We start from the raw sequence: 22,578 nt of genomic DNA on the forward strand, positions 1-22,578 counted from the left end.
TTAGATTGCCTTAGAATTGTTGAAGGTAATGGAGATTACATATGCGAGCTAGACAGGAGTTAGGTCTGTGAACCAACCTTTTTGAAGAAAAAAGCCCAGAATTGAGAGAATTCAGTCACAAAAGTGAAGTGAGAATTTCTGAAGGTTTCAAAGTGTAGTAGAAAAATATTATTTTTTCTTTATAAAGGTTACATACTCATAGGCATATGTTGAGATTTTTGAGACCAAGTACGACATATCTGGTTAAAACACAATAATCAAAATAAAAAGGGAAACTAAAGGCAATATTTATTCAATCAATTAGACCTATGAAAGTGAACAGAGAGGGTGACAATGGTAAGTAGTTTCATTCTTCTCAAAGTTCGAAGTTTGTTAGTGGGTTATTTTCTTTCAGTGAATGTATGAATATTTTTCTTTGGTGGTGGGACATTTTAGACAGATTCATTGTCCTAATCAAACTGAAAAAATGCATACAATAGGATCCAAATATTTCAGTCCAGTTCATCAAGAGAAAAAAAATGAACATTTTCTTCCTTAGTGTTGACTTCTTACTAGTTCCGTGTGAATACACTCAATGAAAAAAGTGGATTTTAAATGGCCTAGTGATGTGTTTGGTCAAATCTTGCTTGGGTTTTAGAGAATTAAAACAGATGCACATTTCCCTTATCATATGCATTTGCTGTATCAACAGAATGGTTTGTATCCCAGATGTGGGGAATGCAATTTAAGAAAAGTAAATCTCAAGGTTGAAGGAGGCATATAATGATGAAAAACATAATTGAGGCAAGAAAGCACAGAGCTCAGTATTTTTTTAGTTTGGGTAATTTAAAAAAGCATTCATATATAAAGAGGAAGATGGAAGATGGTGCTTTGGCGGTTCTTTGTGTGGTGTGATAGCATAGGATGAATGGTACACAATTAGGGCATATGGAAAATCACATTTTAATGAACAGGAGGGAGAGTTGACTTAGAAGGTAGGCCTGCATTCCCAATGTAAGTCAGGTATCATTTCCTCAAAACACCTGCTCTCATCTATTCCATTGTATAACCACTTGTTTGCTGTATGTGTGTTCATTTATTCATGAGTAAGTACTGAGTCTGTACGATATGCTTGGTTGAGGACACAATAACTCTTGTCTCCACACCTGTCACTCTCACCATCTTTCCTTTTGGAGTAGAAGTTATCATCTATTTTACCTTTAGATGTGGGCACGAGGAACAGGGTTCCTGCCCTGGGACCTGCCCTATGGAGGGTCCCACTTGGACCATCTTTTGGTCACAGCCCCTACCAGGGAGCCATGGGACCAAGGGGATATGCCCACTAAAAAGCTTAGTCCACTGACAGCCTATTCCCCCACATTTCTGGGCCAAACTCTGGGTCAAGACCAGTTTCATGGGCATGCCACCTGTGCAGTCATACAGAGCCCTCTGCTCAGAAAGGCCCACCCTTGATTTAATGCCCTGCTGTTACTGTCTTGAAATGCTTAATAATTTTATCTTTGCACTTGTGTTTTGTAAATGAAGTCTGATGGGACAATGGATATGCACATGAGCAGAGGAGCTATGCTACATCTCCTATGTGCCACATGTCTGCTGCTCATTACCACCCCTTTAGCGTACAGCGTTTGCGATGCCCATGAGCACAGAATCCTGGTGGACCCACATGTGTGGGAGTTTAGTGAGACTCAAAGCAAGTACAAGGTAAGTGTGTTACATCTCTGACTAAGGAAGGGAGGGCAAACAGCCCGGAAAGGCCACGCTTCCCATTCAGACTGGAACTTGCTTTGAGGGCAGAAAGAAGGCAATTCTCAGACAGCACGAATGAGCTAGGAATGCTATCATATCCTTTCTTACTTGCTTTCCTGTGTTAGCTAACCACTTTTGCTGAAAATGAAGACAGAAGGAAAGGGAAAAACAGGCTAATACACAGTTCTTCTCTTCAGTTCTTCCTTACTCATCAGTACACTGAAAGTGGAGCGTATTGGTAGACTGTGCACATATCAAGAAGTGAAATTAAAGCAGTTGGGTTAACTTTGTGCAGGCTTTCCATTGTTCAGATAAGAATGAAATACAAATGCATATACTGGTTAAAAAATAGGAATTGTATAATTTTGGTGATTCTTCATACGAGTTAAAAGCTCTTATATTTGCATTTAAAACTGGCATTGCACAATATAAAGACGAATGGTAAAATTTATGCTAATAATTTAAAATTTTAATTTTTCTTTGCTTAGAATGGCATTAAATAGCAAATAACACCATTTCAAGTTGAGAGAGACCATGGAAGAAAAGAACAAGCTTTATACTTTAGTACCCTTGACAGCACCTTTTTCTTGCTTTCTGAACAAGGAGCTTTGCATTTTCGTTTTGTGCTGAGCCATGCAAATTATGTAGCTAGTCCTGTTCAAGATATGCAGGACCCAAGGATTCCTTTCCCAAAAGATCCTTACCCCTCTTCCAGACCTTTTCCCCAGATGCATCCTTCTGAGGGCAGACGGCATCATTGCTCTGTACACTCCTAGGTGAGGGGGTGCCCAAGAGGCAGCTGTTGGCACGGCTGTGGAAGGAGCTTGAACTTGTCGGCTAGGACACACACCACAGGCTGTTAAGTTTGGGGTTGTTTGTTATGTGGCAATAGAAAACAAGAACACATATATTGTCCTTTTTATTTTCTGTTTCCTTCACCAAATTCTGAGTGCACATGGTACCTTGTTCACCGTAATATTCCCAACTACAAGCACAGAGCCGGACTCACAGTAGGTGCTTAATAAGTACTTGCTAAGTTAGTGAATGAATGAATAACAAATGTGAATAGGAAAGTCCCTGCCTTCAATGATTTAAAATCTACAGGAGGCAATAGGCCATAACAATACTATGAAGTTCAATTTGATAATAGGTAATAAAAAATAAATACATAAATGAATGACTAGATAAAAATAAGGTGCCATGGTCGCACAGAAAAGGAACACCTAACTCACCTTTGATACCTTCTAGGCCAGTGGTCCTTAACTTTGTGTGAGCATTAGAATTATTCAGGATCTTCAAAAGCCAAATAATTATGATTTAATTAGTCACATCCCAGATCAATTCAAACCAGAGTGCCTGGGAATGAGACCTAGAGAGCAATGATTTTTTAAAGCTCCTCAGGTAATTCCAAGATGAAACCCAAGCTGAGGACCACAGGTCTAGGCTGGGTCATGAAAGACGAGTAGAACCCAGGCAAATGGTGGTGGGGGCAGCCAGGGTGGGAGGATGACATAGTAAGAGAAAAGAAGGTGGACTGGAGGGTAAATAACTTTCCTAAATTCTTGGAGCCTCATTTATCTCATCTATAAAATATGGCTGAGAATATTGAGTTCATGGGGTTGTTGTAACGATTAAAGAGATGATTCCTATAAAGTGCCTGGTTCACAAGAGGTGTCCAATAATAGAGGACTGAGAGCTTTCATGTGTGCAGTTGTTGATGATTTGTTGTGTGTGCATGTTGTTTGGAGTGTAGAGAATCTATTACCAAATCTCTGAGCGATTCTCCAGGGAGACAAGGCCATGCTGCAGGGCTCCCTCAAAGTGGTATGCGGAGGCAGAAGCCAAACCTTTCTCCCGAGGCCCAACAGGTCTCTGGCCTCTTCTTGTTCCCTGGCGGTACGCTTCCTTGTCAGAAATAAATAGACTCTGCTCTATTCTTATCATTTTTCTGCTTGCCAACTAATTTTCAACCCACTTCCCCTGCCTTGGCCCAATATACTCCATCTATGTTCTTAAAGGAAAACAAGGAAAGAGATTTTCATCAGCGTTTCTCAATAGCCTGAAGGAATCTATCATGCTTTCTTTTGGTTTGGGGTGCTAGGATGGGATTTAGGGGTTTCAGAGAGCTCAAGAAGCTGAGTCTATATGAGCAGGCCTGAATGATTGGATGCCAGGAACAATTTTTGCTGAATTCTTTGATCAAAACCCTCTAGGGGCCGGCCTGGTGGTGGAGAGGTTAAGTTCACATGCTCTGCTTCTGCTGTCCGGGGTTCACCGGTTCGGATCCTGGGCGCAGACCTACACATTGCTCATCAAGCCGTGCTGACGCAGCGTCCCACATAGAGCAACCAGAAGGATGTACAACTATGACATACAGCTATCTACTGGGGCTTTGGGGAGAAAAAAGGAAAAAAAGAGGAAGATTGGCAACAGATGTTGGCCCAGGGCCAATCTTCCTCAAAGGAAAAAAAACAAACCCTCTAGGATTCAGTGAGTGAGTTGGACCAGCCCAAATCTAGAGGATTGAGGTGGATGCAGATTCCCTGGTAGGCCCACCTGGTCCCTAAGGGGAGGCAGTGAGGGCAGTGCTTCTCAGGCTATCTGTGGTAAAGCATTATCTGTGGTAAATTTTTAAAAATTTCCATCCTATAGCAAACTGATACTTTTGTAAAAATACAATAAAACCAAAACACTAGAAAAATAAAATAAAAAAGAAACAAAGACATAAAATTCAAGTCTGTTTTATTAGATTCAACAGACATCAAATTACATTTCAATAAATATAATCAAATCAAATATAACATAAAAAAGAAAAGAATTACAGAAACCATATATGTTGTTTAGGAAAGTAGGCATATAGGCAATTAATGTAATCACCATTACACATAGCTTCCCATTATTCCACAATCACAAGTAAACAAAAGTTGAGTGAAGTAGCAATTCTCCATATTCAATGTCTAGACACATTTTTTTCCGTGTTACTATTTTAATTTTATTTATTTATTTTTATTTTATTATTTTTTTTCAGGTGTACATCATTATACTTCTATTTCTGCATAGATTACATCATGTTCACGACCCAAATACCAATTACAATCCATCACCACACACGTGTGCTTAATTATCCCTTTCGCCCTCCTTCCTCCTCTCTTCTCTGGTAACCACCAATCCAATCTCTGTCTCTATGTCTTTGTTGTTGTTTTTATCTTCCACTAATGAGCTAAATCATATGGTATTTGACCTTCTCCCTCTGACTTATTTCGCTTAGCATAATACCCTTAATGTCCATCCATGTTGTCACAAATGCCTGGATTTCATCATTTCTCCTGGCTGAATAGTATTCCATTGTGTATACATACCACATCTTCTTTATCCATCCGTCCCTTGATGGGCACTTAGGTTGCTTCCAAGTCTTGGCTGTTGTGAATAATGCTGCAATGAACACAGGGGTGCATGTGTCTTTACAAATTGGTGTTTTCAAGTTCTTTGGATAAATACCCAGCAGTGGAATAGCTGGATCGTATGGTAGTCCTATCCTTAATTTTTTGAGGAATCTCCATACTGTTTTCCATAGTGGCTGCACCAGTTTGCACTCCCACCAGCAGTGTATGAGAGTTCCCTTCTCTCCACATCCTCTCCAACACATGTTGTTTCCTGTCTTGTTAATTATAGCCATTCTGACGGGCATGAGGTGATACCTCATTGTAGTTTTGATTTGCATTTCCCTGATAGTTAATGATGTTGAACATCTTTTCATGTGCCTGTTGGCCATCTGTATATCTTCTTTGGAGAAATATCTGTTCAAGTCTTTTGCCCATTTTTTAATTGGGTTGTTAGTTTTGTTGTTGTTGAGATGTATGATTAAATGTCTATACACATTTTTGACCAAACCCTGTATATATCAATATTTGAAGTTTTGATGTAACAGATGAGTTTGCTTCTTGTTTGTTAACTAATCTAGACACCACTACTCACAGGGCATGATGGATATCTAAAATATTTTATGTTTTGCTTTAATAACGCTCATAGTAGAGAGGTCAATCTTACATGAAAGAGTGCTGAGAGAGAAGGAAGAAGATATTTTAAGGCAATTTCAGCAAGCTCAGGATATTTGTTTTTAACTTTTACCCAAAATGAACTATGCAATGCTCTACTTTCAAAATTCATCTTCCATCTTTCATCAGCAGCCGGTTCTAACAATTAATCTCATAAAGCATAATTGGATTTAAATTATCTTTTTATGGATGAGATGGATTAAAGATCCATGAATTTCCTGTGTGTGATTTTTTTTTGAAAGAAAATAAAATTCAAAATGTTCTATCAGATTTGTAAGGTATTCAGAGAAAACTTTTTCAGGTATGCAATACCAAGATCATTACCTAAGTCAACGATAATTGTAAATAATGAAAGATGTGATAACAATCTGTAAAAACTTCATTCTTCCAAGTTTCTAACTTTTGTTTTGGTTTTTAGATCTTATCTGCCATTGAAAAACATGTTGTACTATGTCCTTGTATGGGATAAGTCCAGAGCTTAGATCATAAATATACTGAAAATGTAACACAAAGATATCAAACTGACTGTCTAATTCATATCTTTAAAAAGTTGGGTTAAACTGGTTTCTTGTCTTGCAGAAACACTCTGATGTGTCTTCATAGTGTTTTTCTGTAGTTCAAACATTCTCAACAGAACTTTTCTCTTGATTATCATCATACCCAGCATGCAATAATCATTGTTTATGTTCAGCTTCTATGTTATCACAAAATATAGAGAATAATCTGAAATGTAATGCATTAGCTTTTATGTAATTCTCAGATTTTACCACATCAGTAAGCACACCGTTCATTTCAGCTGACATTATTTTCACAGCAAGATTTTCTTGATGAAGGAAAGTGCATTGATTTACATTCTGGGGACACCTTAATCGAGTACGTACTCAGAATGTTTTCTTGTAATTGCAGCTGAGCCATCAGAATATTACTTCTACACAAAACCTAAACTTTAAGCTACGTTTATTGACAATATTTTATCATGTGAAATATTTATCTTCATAGTTTTATACAGTGCAGTGCTAGCTTCATTGTTTTCAGCAATGAAGTTGAAAAAACAATTCTTCCTTAATATTTCCACCATATTGAAATTGTACATATGCTAAAAAATTGCTATATTAACTAACTGTTAATGATAACAAGTTGCAACGGAAAACACTTGGCAAGTTTTATGGTTTTTATAAGTTGGTCTTCTATAAACTAGCCCGTTCCTGTCTTTGGAAAGTGATACTTGAGCAACCTTCTTTGCCACCAATTCACCCAACATTTCCAAGCAACGTCTTTGTTGCATCTTTCTTTAATGCCTTGGCAATTGTATATGAATTTTTAGTCTTAGCAGACTGAAGGGCTGCTTTATAAGAAGGCTGCATAGCACTAATGTTTATATGTGAAAAACTGAATGTCTGCTTCTGTCGACTTTCTATTTCAATACTCTTTATTTCAAAGATTTTTTTTTTGGTTTTGAACTTATTTTTCTATATTTGGTATGTAAATGCTGCTTACATTTTGATATTTTCATTGCTTCTTTTAGCTAGAAAATCTCCACAAGTAATATACTCTGTTTTAAGCGCTTTACCATCAGTTATGGCTACAAAATCGAACTCACCATTTGAAGGAAAATACTTCTGAGTAAAACTAGTACAAACTCCTTTGGTGTCTATTTCTCAGGACTCACTTTGATCAGGCTCATTTAGTTTACTCCTACTGCTACAATCAGAAATGGTGTATGTCTTCTTGACAAAAAAGCCCAGTGAAGCTTGTTTTGCCAAATATAATTCAGCATTAAAATTTACTGCCTGGGGCCGAGCCCGGTGGCATAGTGGTTAAGTTAGCGTGCTCCACTTCGGCGGCTCAGGGTTTGCAGGTTTGGATCCCGGGCGTGCACCAACGCAGCGCATATCAAGCCATGCTGTGGTTGTGTCCCATATAAAGTAGAGGAAGATGGGCACGGATGTTAGCCCAGGGCAATCTTCCTCAGCAAAAAGAGGAGGATTGGCAACGGATGTTAGCTCAGGGCTAATCTTCCTCACACACACACACACACACACACACACACACACACACAAATTTACTTCCTTAATTTAGTTGATAACGTTAATCTCTAAAAATTAAAATGATTGTAAAAGTAAAAAAATTGTTAAAAGAAATAAATGCCAACATTATCTCTGATTTTTATACACTTCAGAGTTACAGTTGACAGAGTAATCCTAAAATATGACATATTGTAATGCGGACTCACTTTGCAGGACTTGTGTGCAGCTCACACCACGTATACTCACCAGGCGAGTATGACAACACGCAAGCTGCTCCATGCCCTGTTCAGCGAGACAAGTCCACTGATGTACTCTTTCTTGGATGTTGCAGCAATGTCAAATTGTTATAAAAGTTTCCAAATGCTTACTCTCAATTTCACTTATCTTGACCATAACAGAGAGTTCATAGAACGGCACTCGTCTGGGGACCGCTCTTTAAAGTACAAGATTTGGAGTCTAGAGAGATTTGATTTCAAAACCAAATTTTATTACTTACTAGCTATGTGACCATGCGCAAATTTTGCAACCTCCTTTGCAATCTCCTCTTCTCTAAGATGGAGATAATAATGTCAATCTCAAAGCATTGTTGTAAAGATGAAATAATGCATTCACGCATTCGTTCATTAAACAAATATTTATTGAACCTTCACTATGTGCCAGAGACTCTTCGAGGATCTTGAGTTACATCAATGAACAAAACAGACATAGCAGGACAGAGACAGACAATGACAATAATAATAATAATAATAATAATAATAACCAACACCACCACGACAAAACAAATAAGTAAATTATAAAGTATGTTAAAAGGTGATAAGTGTTATAGTAGGGGATAGGTTTTAGTTTTAATAGTGTGATCAGGAAAAATCTTGATTTGATAATGCAAGCAGAATCACTGGCACAGAACTTAGTACTTAGTAAACGGTAGCTTTTTTTTTTTTTTTTATTGATGTTTTAATGGTTTCTAACATTGTGAAATTTTGGGTTGTACATTTTTGTTAGTCCATCACCCCATATATGACTCCCTTCACCCCTTGTGCCCACCCCCCACCCCCACTGCCCGGGTAACCACAGTCCAGTTTTCTCTGTCCATGTGTTGGTTTATATTCCACATATGAGTGAGATCATACAGTGTTTGTCTTTCTCTTTCTGGCTTATTTCACTTAACATAATACGCTCCAGGCCCATCCATGTTGTTGCAAATGGGACGATTTTGTCTTTTTTTATGGTTGAGTAGTATTCCATTGTATATATATACCACATTTTCTTAATCCAATCGTCAGTCGAGGGACACTTAGGTTGCTTCCACTTCTTGGCTATGGTGAATAATGCTGCAATGAACATAGGGGTGCATAAGCCTCTTTGGATTGTTGATTTCAGGTGCGTTGGATAGATTCCCAGTAGTGGGATGGCTGGATCATAGGGCATCTCTATTTTTAATTCTTTGAGGAATCTCCATACTGTTTTCCATAGAGGCTGCACCAATTTGCATTCCCACCAGCTGTGTATGAGGGTTCCTGAGTAAACGGTAGCTTTTATCGTAATGAGTTCATGATTACTTAGAGTTGCCCTTCAGGAAGCTAAAATGCCTTTATTTTGGGGTGCTCATTACAAATGAGTGTGTGCACACAGGTATTCATGCACACAATGACATACACACTTGCACTCACATACACTGATACTCACAGGCCATAGAAATTTTATTTGGATTCAGCCAGCTCCTCCTAGAGCAGATCTTCTATTTGCATTCATGATCATTTAGGGGCCCAGATAAGTGGGAGTTAGATTGGTTTTGGGGTAGAATAGGATAAAATGAGAAGCTCACAACATTTTTTGCTGATTAACATAGAGGAACTGCCAAAAGGCTAAGACCAGCATTCAATTCCACCCTGATTCTCTGTGCGTCTAACTCGACTGATTTTTCTCTTTGTTAAAGTGTCACTGTCTCTTTTGATCCTGCAAGATGTATTACATTTGGCAGAAGCCATGGAAGAAAAAACGTATCAGAGAAGTGAGAACTGTTGTCATCAACTAACCTTCACAGTTGATGTTTCTTGGAGATTCAACTGACCTTCACTACCTTTTTAAGAGTAAACTTACTCCTGTAAAATTGTACACACAGCATGATAAAACTTTTATTTAAAAAATACAGTATAGATAGCTATAGGAAAAAATGGTTATTTTAGAGTGGTGGGATTATGGGGATTTTCAACTTTTCTACAATCAGTATATATTTTTTTAATAATCCGAGATAGCCAATAATTGTTATTTTTATTAAAAAAGAAAGCAAATAACCTACTCTTACTAATACAAGGAAGCTTGTTCTTTTTTGCTTTCATTTTCATCATGTGGGAGGTGGAGGAGTGGAATTTATTGGTTTGGGGATTGTTTTGAGAATTTCTTTTTTGGATTTTATCTCCACATTCTCTGAAAAACTCTACGTGAATTTACTACTCAAACTGCTTTGTTGTTTTATTATTAGACCATCCTCCTCTATACTGGGCCGGAAATCAAAGGCCCATCCAGATAAGAATCTCCACAATGTGCATTTTCAGAGCAAGTCAGAAGCTGCTTTGTTTTAACACTCAAAGAAAGCTTTTGTGTTTTCAATTTCCAGTGCTCTGCAGTAAAACCAACAGTCTATATAGATTATACAAAAGGGTCATATGTTGGTTTGAGCCAGTTTCTGGGGGAAAAAAAATCACCATTGAGGAACAGCAAGTGTTTAAACAATGAACTGACAGCTGCCGGTCCATTAGATCCCTCCACGGGGCCAATTCCTGCTCTTTTCAATTTCACTGCGATCTGTAGATACAACTCCTCATGGCTGAGCTAGTGGTGATGGGCTATGTTCTGGTAGCACCTGCACTTATCAGAGCAATACCTTTTATCAGAGGACTCTCACATAAAGTCCTTTATAAGGAAGAGAAACAGTGCCAGCTTGGAAAGAGAGAAGAAGAAAATGTATACCTATTTCAAGTTCCGTATTGGCCCTTTAAGTACATGTAGAGTTAGAACTAAAAGCTTGAAGCTCTTGATTTATACTACATCCCATGGCCTTTCTCAGGAGTATCAGGATCCATCTTTAGCTGAAGTTTAATCCAAATAGTCAAACCTCAGAGTTTGCTAAATTAGGTGCTAATTTAATGATGGTGTCTGCCTTTTAAAAATATCTTTCTGCTGATAGGCTTAAAAAGAGACACGAAAGAATATTTTCTTCAGCTTCTGCTTCAGGAAACTACAATCCTCTTCATTTTCTCTTTACTGGAGTCAGATGTTCATAATCATCAGCCCTTTCGAACAGCCCAAGGGTTTGGTCCAGGGTTTCGCAGGAGGAGAGTAAAAAGTCCTAGGTGAAGACAAGCCTTTGATTCTTTTTATCAAGGCCTTTCCTCACCTTTGATTTGATTCTCTGCTGAATTGCTCTTTTCCTTCAGTCCCGCAGAATGCCTTCCTTTGGGATCTCTGGTTTAGATTTTCGGTTGATGTTTATGCCTGTGTTTGGGCCCACTGCTTGCCCTGACCACATCTCAGATCTGCCACGACTTGATTGCTTACCCCATTACCTTCCCTCACCTCGGATCCTTATATCTGCACCTCTGCTTTCCTAGACATAGCTTTACCCTGCAGCCGTCTGTGCCCGTGCTGAACCGAACGAGGTTTTCACTCTGCCAGTTTGAGCTGAGCAGTCAGTTCAGATGAACAATCAATTCAATTTACATTCCCAAAATAGTCTCACTAGTTCTTCAATTCAATGGATTTACTTTTCTGGTAATTCATGAGCAAATTTTTGACTGCACTAAATGATCAAAACAGAAAATCGGTCATGTCGCAAACGGCATCCCTTCTTAGCCTTTCTTTTTTTCCTCTGCAAGAATACTGAGTAAATTTGGTAGGTGTGGGGAATAAGCATTTTTAATTTCATAGCTTAAAGCTTCATAATTTGACCCCAAAGCAGAAAGAGGCTGCCTCCTTTTACCAGAACAAAGTGGGAAATAGTGGGCAGTACTTGAACATGAACAGCAAAGAAGACTTCAAATTGACGTTGTGACGCCTGCAGTAAGTAATCTCTCCATTACCTAAAATCCTCCATCTAAACCCAGTCTGCATATTCTTCCCCATTTAGTAGTTATTGGTGTTTGGGCTCTTCTTCTTCAGGATAAGTGTGAATGCCTTGAGATTGGGCATGTCCCACTCATATCTGTACCTTTCATGATACCTTGTGCCAAATTCAGTGCCCTGTTAAGTCCCCAACAATCACTGAATTAATTGAATTCATGGTTAAACTGAAGAAGGAAAAGGCTTACATTGAAAAATATAGATTCATGTAATTTTTTTTAGGTGGTAAATGTTTCTATAACACAGGAATGAAGGCAGATGTAAATAATACCTTGGCAGAAGTACCTCAAAAGAACCTCAGGGGAGCCTTAAGCCACTCAGAATAGATTGATGTCATGTCGCCTTGACTGTGGGGAAAGAGAATCAAAACAGGTTTAGTATTCAAACAGACACCTAAAAAGTTAAAGCTGCTACTAAGTAAATCCAGCTTAATATTTTTACCAAAAACAGTCACAAGGCATTGGATGGTAAAATAACATTAAAAAATTAATTAGACTTGCTTAATCCATTTGGAATGAGAGAAACCGTGGAGCAATTTGATCTGGACATGGAGGCATCCAGCTTCCTCTGTATCAGACAGAAACATTCAATCCAATGAGATAAATGCAAGCATTGTGAAACATTCTCTATGTATCCTCAGAATATGGAGCAACATAAGTTATAGAAAAATGCTGAACAAAGTCTGAAGTACTACCACTGGCAAAACGCTCACATTGATTTTATTCCCTTCTTGAGATCTAAATCGGAAAATCAAAAAGGATCAGATTGAACACAGGTCTTTATGATGTACTATAATCAAAGACAACATAGGGCTAGAACTACAGTGCATAATGGAAGGTCTTGAAGGATGGAATTTGCTGATTCTGGGATGGAGGGATGAGCTGCTATTATCAGAATGAGTTTTGTCCCACAACTTAGTGATTTATTACTCAAGTTGCCAATTCACAGATCATTGTCACGTCACTCAGACAAAGAAATCTGAAGCTTTGTAAGGAATAAATAAGGAAAAGGAAAGATCTAAACCCACAAGATTATGTGCAAATAAAGGGAAAACTAATTTGCTATCAAATGGCTTTTATCTTTACTTAAAAAAATACAGAGACACAAAGAAGCCATACTTCCCTGAGGTTATGTATAAAAGCAGAGTTGCTTAAAAATTTTAAGAAATTAGCTTTCATAGAGAAATGTACTTATAGAGAAAACAGAGATGTCAAAATGGAGTTGGAGAGCTCAAGGCTGGAATGGCTGCTTCCTTTGTCAGATGATTGCTCCATTAATTAATGCCCTAGGTCAGGAGTCAGTCAACTATGGCTCCCGGGCAAAATCTGACCCACAGCCTGTTTCTGTACAGCCCAAGGGCTAAGAGTGGTTTTGACAATTGGAGATGGTTGCAAAAAAATTTTTAAAAGAATAATACATCTGTGACGTGTAAAAATTATATGGAATTCAGAATTTGGTGTCCATGAATAAAGTTTTATTGGGACACAGCCACACCCGTGTGCTTACAGATTGTCTATGGCTGCTTGCACACTGCAACACAGAGTTGAGTAGTTGTGAGAGACCGTAGGGCCTGCCAAGTCTAAAACATTTATTATCTGGCCCTTTATGGGAAAAGTTTGGCAACCCTTGTATTATATCATTAATGACGTATCTAAACTCAGAAAGAGGACATGTTTAGAAAGAGGCTAGAACTTCACGTAACTATACATCTGAAGAAAAAAATATTCTCCTGTGCAGAGACACAGATACACTTACCTCCATGCATGCACATATGGGACACCTACAGATGACCCGGAAGGGTAGCTAATACATCTCATGGATGCTTTTGATAGAAGGATGAATTCACATATTACTTGGAGAGCTACTTCCGAGAGGAGATTAGCATGTGGAACACATCCCTTCTGGTTTTTCTCTGTTCTCTTTATGACTGCAATGGATGGGTTGCATTTGACTAAGCTATTTCATACAGTTCTAGACCTATACAGCAAGAAGGAATACCAAAGTTAGGTCTTTCCAAATTTAAATATATTGAATGTCGTCAGTACCAATGAGAACCTAATTATTCTTAGAAACTTGCAACATGAAAAAAAAAAAATTGCAGCCTCCTTGGCACCATCTCACTCCCATACTCCAGAATGCATGCTAGGTCGTGTGTTTTCTGAGTAGTTGAGGACTTGGCCAGAGAGAAAATAGAGCATGCACAGGAAAATGTATTGTTGAATTTCCTGGTTATGGCTTTCTTATTTTAGACAACACAAGTGTAAATGCAATCCTGACATTTAAACATCCACACGATGATGTGTGAAAAATACACAATACAAGCAGTAAACAACCAGCCAAGCATTATAGCTCTAATTTAGTCTGCTACTGTCTTACAGCATGTTGATTTGCTAAATATAATTTGTAGCATTGCTATTGGGCAGAAAGCCACTGCCCATAAGTAGGCTCTCTGAGTAAAACTGTCCTGTAAATCATCTTTAATAGAGAAACAAACACATTTTAAAAAATTTTTACTTGTTGTATGCATTAATGACCCTGAGAATAAAAACAACTAGTGCATGGATATAATATATAAATCAGTGGATGATATGGAACACTGGCTATTTTTATTGGAATTTCATCATGTTGGAATATTGCCATGTCTCCCTGGGACCCAATAACTTAAGAGGCAAAGCAAGCGACCGTGGGAAACAAGGAAGAGAAGGACTGGATCATTCATGGGGTGAGGAAGGAGGTTTCTGTCCACAGGGCTCTGGACAACGTGCTCCTAGAGAGCATTTCTTCTGTCACAAACAGCGTGGTTGATTGCAAAAAAAAGCCACAAATTCCTCCCATCTCTGTATATACGCCCTTTGCAAGTTCACTTCACTGCTCCTCTCAGCAAGAGGTGGAGTCTATTTTCCCACCCCTTGAGTTTGGACTTGGCCACGGGACAATAGCGAATCTGACAGAATCTTGAATAGCCCCTCCCTTTGGAGTTTGCCCTCTCTTGGTGCTCTTTGCAAACCTGAGTCCACCACGTGAAGAAGAAGCCCGGGCTAGTTCACCGGACTCCATGGAGCGGAGATGAGCAATCCCAGCTGCGGCCCCTCAGACCAACCACCCTGCCAGCTACCAGACATGTGAGTGAAACCATACCAGGCAGCCCAGACCAGAAGAACCTCTCAGCCGACCCACAGAATCAGGAGAATTACTAAATGCGTATTATTTTAAGCCACTAAATTTTGGAGTGGCTTGTTATGCGGCAAAAGCTACAGTAGGTGCGGGGGTAGTGGACCTTGAGTGGTTCCTGCGTTGGGGGTCCAATCACACTGCTTTTGCCCAGAATTTGCCTAACTGTGGGGGCCATTGCATACAAGTCCGGTAGAGGCTGCTGCACTGCCTGCTGATTGTTGGGGCTTGTTTTTGGGGTCCAGAGTTACCCTAGGTAACTTGCAAAGTCCTAGGGGACCTTCTTGGGCTGGCATCCGCCTCTGAAGGGTCTTATAAATTCTGATTCCTTTGGGTTTCCTGCTGGTCTGCTGGAATGGCTCAGGTCCATGAAGTTGGGGAAGCTCCTGGAACCTTCCCGTAAGTTGAGAGTTCTTTGTACTCCACAGCTTCTAAGGGTCCTCTGACATTTACATATATTTCCTGGACTCTAGTAAGAATCTTTGGGATAGTCACAGAAGCTCCAAGGGCATGGACAAGGATCAACATCCACGCCATAGGCTCAAGGGGTGGGACGATGCCAGGCTCTCTGGAGGCAAACTGTACTCATGAAGAGGGGGTTGGCACTCCTCAGAGGACAGGCAACCTCATCAAGGGCCTGTGTTCTAGACTGGATTTGACCACAAATTAGCTCTACACCCCTGACAAAAAAATAACTTCACTTTTCTGGGTCTCAGTTTCCAAATCTATGAAGTGGGGAGAACTGGGTTGAATGGTATTTACTGTCTTTGTTGGATTTAACAGTCTTGGAGAGTTATCTCCCTGACTTTGCACCGTGTCCTTCTCCATCCCTCACTTGTTTTGACTTTGCACTGCCATCCCCGTGCCCGCCCCCCCCCCCTTACACCAAGATGTGATTTTGAGGGAGAAGTGAGGCAGGCCCATTTCAGGATGAGGACAAGGGCCGTGCACACAGACTCTATTCAGAGCTGATCTAACTGATGTTAAGTGACTTCTCTAGGGGAACATTAGTGAGAGTCTGGCAAAAAAGGACTTAGTAGAGGAATTGTTGGAGGTGGGAGAGGGAGCAGCCCAAGAAGGCTGGGAAGAGGATCCAATCTGTTATGCTCCCTTGTAAATAATCTCCCATCCACATGGAGGAGCTGCCTCTCTCTCTCTCCCTTACTACTGATCAGCTGATCTTGCAACAGCAGGCAAGGACTCCAACCTGTAGGTTTACTTCATTCATTTTCCTCTGTGAATTCTGTTATCCTAACAAAATTTTGGTTTCTACACTGCATTAAAAGACTACTCTCAGTTACTATGTAAGGGTTTTGTTTTGTTGTTTAATGGGCTAAGGGAGTCAAAAAACTCACTATTAAAAAACATCACAATTTAGCTCAGGGCTGAAGTATTTTTTCATACTAAATGCTTATAAACTAGTCCCTGTTCAAAACCCACCAATGACTTCCCATCAAATAAAGTCCTTCCTAGTTCCAATGGCCTGAAAGTAGCTTTGGAATGGCCTTTCTTGCTAACCTCAACTCCCACCACTTTCTCCATCATTTGGCCCTTCTTGCTGTTCCTGGAATACACCAAGATCATTTCTACCTCATGGCCTTTGCCCTGGCTATTCCCTATGCGTGGAATGCTCTGATCCCAGGTCTTCTTGTGATTTACCGCTCTACTGGGAACCAGGACTTCTCAAATTCTCCTGGATGTTCTAATGTGAGGCCAGGGTTGAGAATAACAGAGCTAGAGTGTCATTTAAGCTCAAAACTCCTCAAACTTAAATATGGGTGTAAACCACCTGGGAATCTTATTCTAATGCAGATTGTGATTCAGGAGTTGGGAGGGGCTTGAGATTCTGCATTTCTAACAAACTCCTAGGGGATGCTCATATCCTACCCCCATGGTGAATTCCCTAGGACCAGGGAATATACCTCAATTTGTGCCAGCTGCGAAGTAGGAGCCCTTTGTATGTTTGCTGACCGAAAACTTCACAGTTGCCACAGCTTCCTTTTACGGCCCCATGCCGCCACGAGCAGGTTCTGATGACCTAAAATAAGATGGGATATGTTACTTAATCAAGATGTCAGGCTCTGTACGTACATATGGATGCTACAAAAGGACTTCACGTTGAGTAAACATTTTGTATTAAATCCTTACATTCTAGAGCCATAACGACTTCATTCTGAACCAAGAACGAAGCTTTCATCTCTCCTGCTGTGATAAAATGGGCTCTTGTTCTTCAAATCCTTCCCCATGGCTATTATTATCCCCTCAGTCTTACTGGGTTTGACATGGAGTGAGGTAGACTTCAGCCAGAGAGATTTTCTGAGGGAAAAAATGGGAAAGTAAAACTGCTGCTCTCTTTTTGGTACCCAATATCCTCTGTATGGTCGTAAATAGCACTGATTCCTGACACCCATAGCACATAACTAGATTTCCAAGTCTCCGTTCTGTCAACAACTTCATCAATTGCCTTTAGAGCATTTTCTTCTGAAGTCTTCTTTGTGCCACTTTATATATCTTTCCTGCTCAGACTGTCTTTACCCAAAAGACATTCCTCAGGCACCCTATTTAGTCACCCGCTAAATCTTAAATGAAGTCACCCCTGGTCTTGCCCTATCTTACACCAGCAGAGAAGATAATCTGATTTCAGGGACTGCATCTTCTCTCCTCCCCAGAGTGTAGGAGAAGGGAATTTCTTCCTAACGAGGTTAACAGGGACACTGTTGTTTCAGGGTTTGCTGACAGGCTGAAGATTTATCCTCTCCGCTCTTTTCCCTGACTCGGAAGAGAATTGCAGACCTGGAATCTGCAGCGCCTCTGGGTCATTTGGTGATTTAAAATTGATGACTTGGGAAGAGAATGGAGATAAAGACGCTGTCCTGGGATGTGTCTTTTTATAGAGAGGTATCGTAATTTGGGGGAAGATGTTCTCTTGTGCAACTCTTTTGAAAAAACACAGTGGTTTAGGGATGTGCTTTGATCAGTGACTTAGCCAGACACTCATGGCCACCCTTTCTGAGCATACAGACAAAGATGTACAATTTACTGATTAGAAAAGGGGATCACGAAGGTGCTGATTAAAATCTTACGAGTACAACAGGGTATGATTCCATTCTGTAACGCTCAAAACCAGACAAAACTACCATATTGTTAGAAGTCAAAATAGAATTTACCTTGGGGTGGGAGTCAGTGGCTAGAAGGGAGCATAAGAAGTGCTTTCTGAGGTTCTGGTAGTGTTCTATTTCTTGATTCTTTTACTTGGGAGTGTTCACTTTGTGAAATTTCATTGATCTATACACTTATGATTTGTGCACTTTTCTTTGTATACCATACTTCCTTAAAAAGTTTACCAACAGATATCTGACAGATATCAACACTCTTTTTAATCACGTTTTCTACTTATGAATAAATTGTAAGTTCAAGAAATCAGTGTCTGAAAATGTATTTGAAAATCGGCTGTTTGATTAAAGGACAGATTCACCCCTCCTTTGAAATCTACACTTTCCTACTCAGACTTTAGTGCCATGTATGTGTTAGTCCTCTTCCTGATTCTAGCAGCTTCGCTTTGATTGCACTTAATGCTGGAAAAGCCTTGACTTGGAAGGAACTGTAACCTTAATGGGCTTCTTTATCTTGTTGATGAATTATATCTTAGATACACGCTTGCATTGAAATATGCAGCCTTCCATCAGTTATTAGTCACTGAAAAGCCCCAGATCTCAGTGACAGCGCTCACTATCAATACCTGCAGGACAAGATGAGGGACCCTTGTGATCAAGCCTAGTGCTTCCTGGATACTAATTATGGCTCCACACAATGGAGCTGACTTTGTGTACCAAATTAAGGAATGAATCAAAATGTTGAGACATACTATAATGGTGCCTGCTTTACTCCCTAGGAACAAACCAGATATAATAAGTGAATTCTTGTTTTTTTTTCCTTGTTGTGAATCTATTTATTTAATTTCTGGGATGGGTATACCTTCATATGGCTCATGAATCAAAAGGTACAAACAGTATACAGGAAATGTATACTCTCTCACCTCTGTCCTCCATCAGCCAGTGTCCACCTCCCACCATCACTGTTGATAGTGTCTTTGTATCTTCCAGAGACTATTAGTGTATACTCAAATACAATCTGAAAATATTAATAAGAGGGTTCTATCAGGTTCCTATGATCACTAACAAATTCCTGTTTTAGGACCTTGCCTCTCAAAGTGTGGTCTGCAGACCAACAGCATCAGCATCACTTGGGAGTTTGTTAGAAATGCAGAGTCTCAGGCCCCAGCCCAGACCCATGAATCAGAATCTGCATTTTAACAGGATCTCCAGGGGATGTGTAGTGTCTTAAAGTGTGAGAAACAGTGCTTTAGGGAAAAGAGACCTTAAGGAATGTCAAGTTTGGTGGGTTACAGAGGCACCCAACTTATTCTCAAGGAGTTGTTTGTTCTTTTTTTTTTTTTTGGTGAGGAAGATCGGCCCTGAGCTAACATCTGCCAATCCTCCTCTTTTTTTGGCTGAGGAAGACTGGCCGTGGGCTCACATCCATGCCCATCTTCCTCCACTTTATGTGGGATGCCACCACAGCATGGCTTGCCAAGCGGTGCGCCGGCGCACGCCCGGAATCTGAACCGGCGAACCTTGGGCCGCCGCAGCAGAGCGCGCACACTTAGCTGCTTGCGCCACTGGGCGGGCCCCAGGAGTTGTTTGTTCTTTAGAGCAGAAGTTAGTTCAATATATTCTCATTATCCTTATCACAATTTCCTTGGAGATTCTTCTCTTGTGCATGTATAAAATGACGTGCAATTGTCTTAGACAGACATTTATGGCTCTGAACACTTGCCCGTCTCCTCTATCTCTAGTATTTGAGAACTTTCAGCTGAGCATATGTGGGCCAGAATGCTGGGTGTCTGGGAGTTGAGTGATGGACATGGCCCCAACAAGAAGTCATCCCCAAGGCCTGCCTAACAGGAGAAATTGGTAAGTTGCTGGCTTCCTAGTCATCTTTCCCCAAACTCCCTATCTCATTGTTCCTCCCTCCTCTCCTGCTGACCTCTACTTGCCTTCCTTTATACCTTGCCCCAGTGCCCTCAGTTGAAGGCAGCACCAGAGTTTTCCCCTGCAACCATTTTCATCAACCTTTGTCTGGGTGGTTCCTCTTGGGTTCAGGGATCCTACCCACAGTCCTCAGACACATTGTCCTGTTCCAATCTGAGGATTTGGAGCCAGAGAGTTATCAACATGAGAAACAAGGGAGAGAAATTGCTTTAAAATTCTCATTGCGGAAATGAACAGAGACTTCTCCAAGGAAGATATACAGATGGCCAATAGGCACATGAAAAGATGCTCAACATCACTAATCATCAGGGAAATGCAAATCAAAACAACACTAAGATACCACCTCACGCCCGTTAGAATGGCTATAATCACCAAGACAAAAAACAACAAATGTTGGAGAGGATGTGGAGAAACAGGAACCCTCATACACAGCTGGTGGGAATGCAAATTGGTGCAGCCTCTATGGAAAACAGTATGGAGATTCCTCAAAGAATTAAAAATAGAGATGCCCTATGATCCAGCCATCCCACTACTGGGAATCTATCCAACGCACCTGAAATCAACAATCCAAAGAGGCTTATGCACCCCTATGTTCATTGCAGCATTATTCACCATAGCCAAGAAGTGGAAGCAACCTAAGTGTCCCTCGACTGACGATTGGATTAAGAAAATGTGGTATATATATACAATGGAATACTACTCAACCATAAAAAAAGACAAAATCGTCCCATTTGCAACAACATGGATGGGCCTGGAGCGTATTATGTTAAGTGAAATAAGCCAGAAAGAGAAAGACAAACACTGTATGATCTCACTCATATGTGGAATATAAACCAACACATGGACAGAGAAAACTGGACTGTGGTTACCCGGGCAGTGGGGGTGGGGGGTGGGCACAAGGGGTGAAGGGAGTCATATATGGGGTGATGGACAAACAAAAATGTACAACCCAAAATTTCACAATGTTAGAAACCATTAAAACATCAATAAAAAAAAATAATAAAAAAAAAATAAAAATAAATAAAATAAAATTCTCATTGCTTCTTAGAATAAAAACATAACAATATTCTTTAAGACTTTGAGTGGAGGGAAGAAATTGCATGGATTGGTTACCTCTTCCATTGACACGTGACCTTCTTTTTGCTAGTTAAGTCTGTTGATGTAAGATATTTTTTTGCATTGGTATATTCTGGTTTCTCCAAGAAGGGATGCACTGAAACTTGACACACTTTCTTACGTCCTTTTCTCTACTTTTCCAAGTTCTTTTCTCAAGAGGTATTAGCCACAGAACACACCCTTATACCACTTAATCGTTCATCTCTATCTAGATTTCCTTCACTGCAATTTATAGCCATTAGGCATCTGTCAGTCTGATGCTGAGGATTTCTTTCTAAGATTTAAAAATTTTTTTTATTTTATTGCGGTAAGAACATTTAACAAGAGATCTACTCTCTTAACAAATTTTTAAGCACAGGATACATTATTGTTGACTATAGGTACAATATTGTATAGCAGATCTCTAGAGCTTATTCTTCGTGCCTAACTGAAACTTTATGCCTGTCAAATAAGTTTTTATTAAATTACAGAATATATACCAAAAAGTGCACATATCATAAGTGTACAGCCCAGTGAGGTTTCAAAAACTGATTATACCTGTGAAACCAGTACCCAGATCAAAAATCAGAGCATGTCCAGCATCTCAGAAGCTCCCTCCTGCCTCCTACATAGTCACCACATGCCTCCATGGATAACCACTATCTTGATTCCTAACAGCATATTAAACTAACATTTGTATGCTTTATGTAAATGGCATCCTACAGCATGTACTCTTCTATTGGGCTTCTTTCACTCAGTATGATGCTTGTGAGACCCAACTGCATTATGTGAAAAGTTGATCATTAATTCTCATTGCTGTATTATTTATCCATTCTACTATTGATGATTGTTTTGTAGTTTCCAGTTTGAGGCTATTATGACTAGCACTGCTATGACAATTCTTGCACGTCTCTTCATGAAAATACATAAGCTTTTCTGTTGGGTATATACTAAAGATGAAAATTGCTGGATGATGCTGACTTTTTAATGCAACAAGGCTGATTAGTTTATGCACATCAGTGCCAAAGAAGCAAGGTATGTGATTAGGCAGGTATGCATGCATTCAGACCCCAAACATAAGAGTAGAAGCCAAAATCTTTTCTCTCCCATGTGAAAAAGGAACTTTCTGCCTACCAGCAATTTCTGAGTTCCTGCCTTATTCCAGCTTTCCAAGGATGCAATGTTGATTGCTTTAGTTTATTTTATGATTTTAATGAGATCACCCCACTGCTGCAATAGCTTTTCCAAGCATGACACATCCTGGCTCCATGGTGAGAACCGAGTCAATTCTCAGCTGTGTGCCAGCGGCAGCTA

This window comes from Diceros bicornis, chromosome X (assembly GCF_020826845.1).
Source record: "Diceros bicornis minor isolate mBicDic1 chromosome X, mDicBic1.mat.cur, whole genome shotgun sequence".
NCBI lineage: Eukaryota > Metazoa > Chordata > Mammalia > Perissodactyla > Rhinocerotidae > Diceros > Diceros bicornis.